This window comes from Astyanax mexicanus, chromosome 2, assembly GCF_023375975.1.
Source record: "Astyanax mexicanus isolate ESR-SI-001 chromosome 2, AstMex3_surface, whole genome shotgun sequence".
NCBI classification, from domain to species: Eukaryota; Metazoa; Chordata; class Actinopteri; order Characiformes; family Acestrorhamphidae; genus Astyanax; species Astyanax mexicanus.
In genome coordinates this window covers 37447552-37456796 of record NC_064409.1, presented here as the reverse complement: position 1 = coordinate 37456796, position 9245 = coordinate 37447552, and positions in this window count along the sequence as shown.

The window sequence follows — 9245 nt, the reverse complement described above, 5'->3', positions numbered from 1 at the left end:
TACAGTCCCAAATTGTCTCCATTTGTAGATTTGACTTACGTAGTTTGACTTACTTTAGACTGGTAAATTTCTAAAGTCTTTGAAATTACTTTGTAACCCTTTCCAGCTTGTAAATCATCAGTTTTCGATTATAGATCCTCTGAAAGCTCTTTGTGGTGCAGCATGGCTCAAATATGCAAATCCTTCTAGTGTGGAGAAAACTCAAACTCAAAAGGTTTAAGTCATTTTATCAGTGAAATTAGCTCTAGTCAACACCTGCAAAATAGCACGACTCCAGGTGGGCTGACACTTGACTCTTATTAGCTTTTTCAAGGTCATTATTAGGTTCACATTTTTTTCACAAGCTTTCAGTGGTTTCAATGTTTGTTCTCACTAAAGACATGAATAATTATAAATCATACATTTCTGAGTAGTTATGTTATTTTAGGCACAATATATTTGTCAATACCTTCAGATCACATTTTATGAATTTAAACCATGAAAACCCAAATGGTTCACATACTTTTTCTTTGTACTGTACATTACAGTAAAGTACAATGTGTTTAAATGCTTTGTTGAAGTTTAGCTGTCCAGGCTGGGTTCTAGGCTCGTTTTTGGATCAGATAAAACACAAGGATGAGAAAAGTCCAATAACTACTCTTAAAAAATGTGAATGTAAAAAATCTCTCTAAATTTCTTCTCCTTCTTCTCAACACTGATATTAGCATTAGCCTATTAACATAACAGACTCTGTTAGCTTTGAACAATCTGATTTCCTGCCAGCATATAAAACTGCTTCACATTTGCATAAAGTTAAGATAAACTCAACTTTTAATCACTTTCCTCACATTTGCTGTGCTATCACTCTCACAGCTGCTGACTGTCTCTAAAGAAATAAATGAAAGTAATGTCCACAGATTCACAGAGTTTCACAGTGTGACATCGTGTGCTGTAAAAAGGTCTATGAATGTCATACTGTAATATTGCTGCAATATTTTGCCATATTGCCACCCTCAGTCTCTGGTGTGTAAGTGATGGAGCTGTTGAGTGGAGTCGTATAACTGGCAGAACATAAATGTGCCTAGGGGAGTATTCAGTGTCCCTGTTGGTGCCCTGGAGTGCCAGGGCTTCATGAATTATAAAGAGGGGAGTCCTCTGCTGTATGAATGGAAGAAGACACATTGATTATTGCCGGAGTTTCATTGGAGACAGAGCAACAGAGCGAGCGGGTTTGGAGCTCAGGTGACATTGGGTATTAAAGGTGCCTGTGTTTGTTAGAGGGGACTATAATTTAATCCATCAGTGCATTCAGGTGTGTGACTGTGTGTATGGAAATTATTCTCAGGGGTCCCATATTGCAACACCCTCTAATCCCCAGGTGAGTGTGTGCCCTTGATGATGTCTGCATTAGGCAGAGATCTAGCTTCATATAGTTTATACATATAATCTTACTTTTTAAAGGTCATAGCATTGACAACTACTTATTTTTTTAAGAGAATGTCTTAAAAACTTCAAGATGTACACAATAAACTGCATATAAAAACTACAATTCTAACAACTTTTATCTACACTTTGTGTGCTTTATAGATAATAATGTTCCATACAATGTCAGAAACCTTAAAAAAAATAAAAATAAAATAGATTGAGCTAAAGATGGCCCATATGCTTTTCTAATCATTATTTACCCAAGCCACAGAATGTAAATTAAGTTGATATTTGGAGTAAAAATTATTAAGCATGTGGCTTGAGGTGAAAAATGTCAAGATGCAGGTTTACATGCCTGTTTACAACCCTGTTATTTTGCCTCAAAATGAAATGCACATATTTTAAATTTACAAAATATAACAAGGGCTCTAAACAATAGCTTAGTTTTTTTTTTATCACTGACAAAACAGCATTGGGATATTTCTTTCGTAACCTCCCAGACCGTCACATTATGTTGGTAAAACAAAAGGAACCAAGAAAATTCATCTCATTCTATATTGAGACGTATTGCATTTATTATTATATGTTTTTTGTTTTCCTATTTAAATTTAATCGACTGAGCATCTGAAAATCATGTTTAATAAACATTTAAAATACCCTAGTCATACTGGACAGGCTTGCTGTCACCTAAGTGGCTGGCTAGCTAAAGAGATTGTAGCCAGTTAGCATTAGCTTTTATTCTAACACTGTACTCAAGTTCTTCTCCAGAACTGGCTTCCTCACATGACAAAGTACTTTTTACACAGTGGTTTCTTCTAGTCTAAGATAGCTCACTATGTATTCGAGGGAGCCGATATTGGAGAAAAACTGGTTAGCTTTAGCCCAACATGGCTTTAGCCTTCTTACTCACAATGTTTGAGTTACCCTTTATCTAAAAGTTAAGAGGTTAAAAGGTTCATGTAGCAACATACAGCTCTGGGAAAAAATAAGTGACCACTTAAAAATGAGTTCCTTTGACTTTACCAAATTGAAAATATAATCAATATAATCAATCTGGAATATAATCAAGAGGAAGATGGATGATCACAAGCCATCAAACCAAACTGAACTGCTTAAATCTTTGCACCAGGAGGGGCATGAAGTTATCCAAAAGCAGTGTGTCAGACTGGTGGAGGAGAACATGATAAGATACTTTAAGAATTTGATTAATAACCAGGGTTATTCCACCAAATATGGATTTCTGAAATCTTTAAAATTCATGAATATAAACTTGTTTTCTTTGCATTATTTGAGGTCTGAAAGCTCTGCGTCTTTTTTTGTTATTTCAGCCATTTCTCATTTTCTGCTCTAAATAACAGTATTTTTACTTGGAATTTGGTAAAAATGTTGTCCTTAGTTTATAAAATATATAGCAAAATTAGAATAAAAAACTGATTCAGAAACTGAAGTGGTCTCTTCTACGAACACCGGCGTACTCTTCATTTTTTTCCTTTTGTGCTTACTTTTAGTTCAAATGACTTAAAATAAGGTGACAAGTTTAAGTAAGGCTGATTAGGATCATTATTCCTGAAATATCTAAAATAATCTTACACTTACAATGCTTAGTAAGATAAACATTCCCATCAGAGAAAAAAATAAGATTAATTTGCTTGAAATTAGATAGTTTCACTTGCTAAGATTTTACTTATTTATTTATGTATTTATTTATTTATTTATTTATTTATTGCAGTGTTCCATTGCTTGATAGCTAAATTAGCCTATAGAACACCTAAAATGCCTTGGTTGACTGACTACATTTAGTCTAATGTAAATGTGTATGTTTAACTGGTTCATTCACTGCTGTCAAAGATCCTCTAAAGGCAGTGAATAAAAACATTAGAAAAAAGCAATTTGCTGTTACCAGTCTCCCTTCATCCGTCTCTGCTCCTATAATGGAATAGAATAGCCATATCATGTATCAAGTCATGCTAAGCTGACTGCACAGAGGCTAATGCTGTTGTTTTATTGTGACCTTTACAATCGCTTCAAATCAAACTGCCATTTATGCTGAAATTTGCTGGGACCAAAAAGGATGCTGAAGGGCTGGATGTTGTTTGTCCTTATATGTGCAGACCACACTGAGGACAGGAACGCTCAGCATTCCTGCCACGCCTGTCAGAGTCATTTCCTGTGTGACTGTGAATGGTCAGACACGCCACATGCAGGCATAGGCTGGTGTTTTTTAGCTGTAACCAAATGGAAAAACATAAACAAAGAGACAATCTAAAAAACTGTTCCACAATTAACAATATATGTATATTAAATTGTGTTATACCATCTTATTGCAAAAACATAAATATGAATGAAGTGGAAGGACAAACCTGGAAAATACGCTCTGATTGTAAATCGAGTAAAATCCTTGCTCTTCAAGATTCATTTCCCAGACCTGTAATACACACTGGGTTTACAGTATTTTCTTTGTAGAACTACACTTCCTGGATTTAAGTAAGTAAATGATGTGGGGTTGATGCTGCAGTTGTTCAGGTCTAGGTTCATCAACAGTATGTGCTGAAAGAATGAGGTCAGCTGACTACCTGAATATACTGAATATAGAGCAGGTTATTCGATCGATGGATTTTTTCTTCTCTGATGAACACGAACATATTCCAAGATGACAATGTCAGCATTCATGGGTCTGGAATTGTGAAAGAGTGGTTCAGGGAGCCTGAGATCATTATTTTCACAAATTTCAGATTTTACACTATAATCACTATAATCCAACAAAAATATCCAGCCTAAAGTCAGTCTAAAACCCGCCCTTTAGAAGCTTAAACTACCCCAAAATATACACCTCTGTGAAAAAAATTAAAATGATGAGTTTCTTTTATTTTACCAAATTAAAAACCTCTGGAATATAATCAAGAGGAAGATGGATGATCCCAAGCCATCAAACCAACTAAAAGACTACATTTTCAAACAAGCCCAATTTGGTGGAAAAAACGCAATCCTGGCAGCTCTGACTATATTGACAATAATCCTGTCCAGGGTGTATACTGCCTTCCGCCCGAAGCAGGCTGGGATAGGCTCCAACCCCTAAAATTTACCCAACTCATAATAACTCCCTTACTGCAAAAACAAAATATTAGCAAGTGAAATTATCTCATCTCAATGCAAAAAGTTCATAAAATAAACCACTCTATGCCTAATCTTAGGAATTGTGCTATGGGACTGAATACTGCTTTTGATGGATTGTGTTACATAGTTGTGTGGATTTGCTTGGATCTTTTGTTTTGGTTTTACACTATTTTAAATTCAAATTAAAATATTTTGATAGTACTTTTCACATGTTGGCCCAAGCCAGCTTTACAGATTTCCCATTCCAAGCCTCCAATTTGTGGCATTGTAGTCTGGTTACTGTCTCACTTTAAATTATATATAAAGCAATTACATGTTTGTGTCTAAATGTTTTTTCAGGTTTTTCTTATTTAATTGCAAGGAATAATTGGGTGGTTGAAGTAGTGAGGTACTGTGCTATAGAGCTTCAGGGTCCTGAGGGTCTCTGTCTGTGAGGAGTTTAGTGTGTGCTGTTCTCCCTGTGCCCGTTTGGGATTTCTCCAGGTATGCAAATATCCCCCCACCTCACAAAACCACACATGGAAGATAAATTGGCTGTCCTAAATTGACCCTAGGTGTGAGTGGATTGACTTGACTAGTGCTCCATCTTGTGCCCAGTTATTTTGATTATTGGTTATTTTTTTTAGACCCACAGCAGCCCTGACCAGGAAGATGAATGGAATAGAATGGGGATACCTCCTGTTTCCAACCTCTTTTCTTCTGGGAACGCTTTACACTAGATTTACACTCAGACATACAGTAGGAGCATAAGTACTCCCTTTCAACTCATCCCAAAGTATTGTATGGTGCTCTATCAGTGGTGGTTGCTTATTGTGTTTGGAGTGTGTCTTTACTGAAACATCCTGCGCACTCTGTTAAACATGAAAGGCTCCTGTCGGTTCTTTTCATGGAAATTCTGCTCCTTTCCCACCGCATGTGTTTCAGAATGTCGCCATGCTGTGAGTTCACTGAATGCTTTGAGCTGAACTTTGTGCCCCATGTTTCCCCTCATAGCAGGCAGTTTGCCCAGTCAACATGTCTAATATAGAAGAGGGCAGCAGCTGACCCTGGGAAATGATCACCCCAGGGGATAGTTCCCGGCACCGTCTGACAGAGGTTTAGCTCACTCTGTGTGTATGAGGGACGTTCACGGTGAACGAGAGGAAGCTATTGAGCATGTGCGCCAGCGGTCAAAGGTTTGCCTTTCCTTCAGTGTTCAAGTGTTTCTGTATTGCGAGGTTTGCCCTAACGTTTTAGTGAAAAAAATATATGTATAGCAAAAACATTTTACATTTACATAGATTTTTAACTCTTTCAGACCCTGCATCCATTACAATGTACATCGTGTATTTTCTTTATTTTTTAAATGATTTGTTGTACAAAACAATATTTACACTATTTGAGAGCTGTTGTCCATCAGAATAGACCATGGACCAGCCAATGAACAAGTTTATAAACCAATAAAACAGTAGCTTGACCCCCAGGCACCCGCTGCACTGGAAAAACAGTAAAACAATAGTACTAGAGCCATTAGGGCAAACAAATAAAAAATAATAATAATGTAATGTAGAACACTTTTTAATCATGTGGTTTTTGAAAGAAAAAGGTCAAAATAAAAAAATATTATATATATTACAAAAGCATTCCTACATTTTTTTTCCATTACTGGAGATAAATCAGGGAAGAAAAGGGGACTTACCATAGCTCACAAAAGTGAGTACAACCCTCACGTTTTTGTTAATAATATTTAATCATATCTGTTACAGGACAACAGTAAAGATATGACATTTTGATACAATATACAGTAGTCAGTGTGCAGACTGTATAATTTGCTATGCCCTCGAAATATTTCTAAACGGTTGGCAAAATAATGTCTAACTGGCTGGCAACAATAGTAGGTACACCCCTAAGTAAAAATGGCCAAAATTAGCAATTTTTCACTCCCTAGTGTCATGTGACTCGTTAGTGTTACAAGGTCTCAGGTGTGAATGAGGAGTATAACAGGCGTATAAAATTTAGTGTTTTAGGTACAATTCTCTCATGCTGGCCACTGAATATTCAACATGGTACTTTATCACTTCAAGAAAACTGTCTGAGAATGTGAGAAACAACATTATTTCTCTCCAAAAAGATGGCATAGGCTATAAGAAGTTTTCTAACACCCTAAAACTGAGAAACAGCACACTGGCCAAGGTCAGTACAAGCCTCCCCAGGGTCAAACAAAAAAGTTGAAACCACATGTTCAGCATAATATAATAATATTGACTTTAAAAACACCTTCAATATGACAATTGCTATTTTGAGCAATCTAAAGATAAAGGTGATGGATTGGCCAAGTAGGTCCTCAGACCTGAACCCAATTTAGCACCTCTGGGGCATCCTCAAACAGAAGGTGGAGGAGCGCAAAGTCTCTAACATCCATCCTCTCTGTAATATCATCATGGAAGTGTGGAAGAAAATTGCTGTGTCAATATGTGAAGCTCTTGTTAAGGCAGTGCTGGAAAATAATGGTGGTCAATATTGTTTGGTCATTTTCACTTTTACAGAGTTGAATGTGGAAGTTTGGGCACCACTGTTCAAAATTTTGGATATATTATTATGAATAGCTAAGCAGGTTAAAGATGATCTGGAAGAGATTTGGATTTAGTGGATGGTTAGCAACATTTGTAGCTGTTAAGTGTAGGACATGTCATTTTTCTGTATTTAATTGTTAGTGAGGTGTAAAGTACAATATAGGAAAAGGTAGTGGGATGGGCCCTATGTATAAACGCAGTTGTTAGTTGCAGGATTTTTGTGAGTTTCCTGTATTATGTTACTATTTTAGCACAAGGCAGCTATTGTTTTGTTAGCGTTAGAAAGTGTAGTAGTGTGTGTTGTGCTGGTACAAGAGGATCAAACACAGCAGTGCTGCTGGTGTTTTTAAACACTGTGTCTTCTCACTATATATTCCATTAGACACTTCTACCTATCTGCTCCACCTTTCTTATTCTTTATCCAAGACCCTGTTGGCTGGAAATTAATGGTAGGTGGGCTATTCTCAGTTCAACAGTGACACTGAGGTATTTAAAAACTCCATCAGCACTGCTGTGTCTGATCGTCTCATACCAACACAACACACTATAACGTATAATCCAGGTTTGTCCACTGTTGCACAACTGTTGAAGTCTGTGTACAGTGATATAGCAATGAACGTTTTATGACCTTGTTTCTACCATATTTCAATGTTCAAGGTTTCAGTACATAAATATCATGCTTTCTGTAAATACTGTGAATTATAGCAGTGTATAAATCCTAAATGTAGCCTTGGCAGTTCAAGTATTGAGGCTTGTAATCTTGATTGCAGCTTTGATATGTACTTGTACTTGTGTTTTCACAAGTGTGTGTGTGAGAAAGAGTGTGTGTGTGTGTGTGGAGAAAGAGAGAGAAAGAAAGAGAAACACAGACACAGACTCCTCCAGCACTGGCAGACTGTGTGTAAACCAGAGGAGTAATCCACGCTCTTCATCAGGACCGGGGACTATGGCAACTGACAGCTCGAAGCCAAGCCCTCCGGAGGCTATTCAGTCTGTTTACTCACACAACAGGAGCAAACAACAGTGTGCGTGTTTGTGTGTGTGTGAGAGAGAGAGAGAATGTGAAATCTCAAACACACATCAAAAGTCATTTGCAGTATATCAAGGCTAATTTCTTTAGTGCAGGAGCGTCCATTAGTGTTTACAATGAATTTTTTTATTAAATACACATAACATTAGTTTGGGGCGAGAGGGGGGGTTCTGCTCATCATCTCCGGCAAGACCCCTAATTGCCCCTAAACCAGCATGAGTGAATTTAATTGGAAATGCAAATGAGTGGATGAATTTACTAATCCGTCTTCTTGCATCACAGAAGTTCTGTCATTAGCAGGGACAGTGAGAACCCTGGGGATGCTCACATGGTTATGACAAGACAGACATCTTCTCTTTGAAGCTACTGTGTAAGACACCAATTATTCAGTTTCCCCCGTGCTCTAATATACACAAGCACACTTAACCAAGTATGTGAACAACCCTTTTTATTTGTAGGGTTAGCCATTCCTGCCACAGCTGTTGCTAGCAGGTCAAAAGATACAGCAAACATCTGAGCATTTTCCATTTACCATGTTTTGTGTTTGTGTTCCTTTTTAGTAAATATGGACTAAATACCTCAATGAACACCAGAGTTGCAGGATAGTTAAAAGAGGTATAGACACAGACATACAGGTAAGTTAACAAGACACTCCTAGTCTCATCCAGAGATTTGTGACTCAACTCAGGTTAGCACCAAGAGACCTAAGATTCTAGTTTCTCATCTAGAGACTTTAGACTCAACTCAGAATCATATCCCAAATAATGGACGCTACTCAAACAACAGAAACTTGAGAATAGACTCAGACTTGCTATTAGACTTAGAGTCCTATACAGACACTTGAGACCTTACTTGAGAAGCAACATCAGAAGCATTTTTAACGTGTGGTGACAGACTGGAGAAAAACACTGTTGTTGGTCTTGGGGTCCAGGAAGATGGTGGTCAGAGACTTATCAGCTTATATTTAGCTTTGTTTTAAAAAGATTCCAGTAAAGTTTGTAATGTTATAGAAATAATATTCCAGGAAAGTTCTAAAAACAATGGTTTGCATCACAAGTGTATTACAATGTTTCCCCATAACGTTCGCAGCTAGATCAATACTAATGATATGTGTCGATTGGAAATCGCAGGTAGAGCTCAGTGTG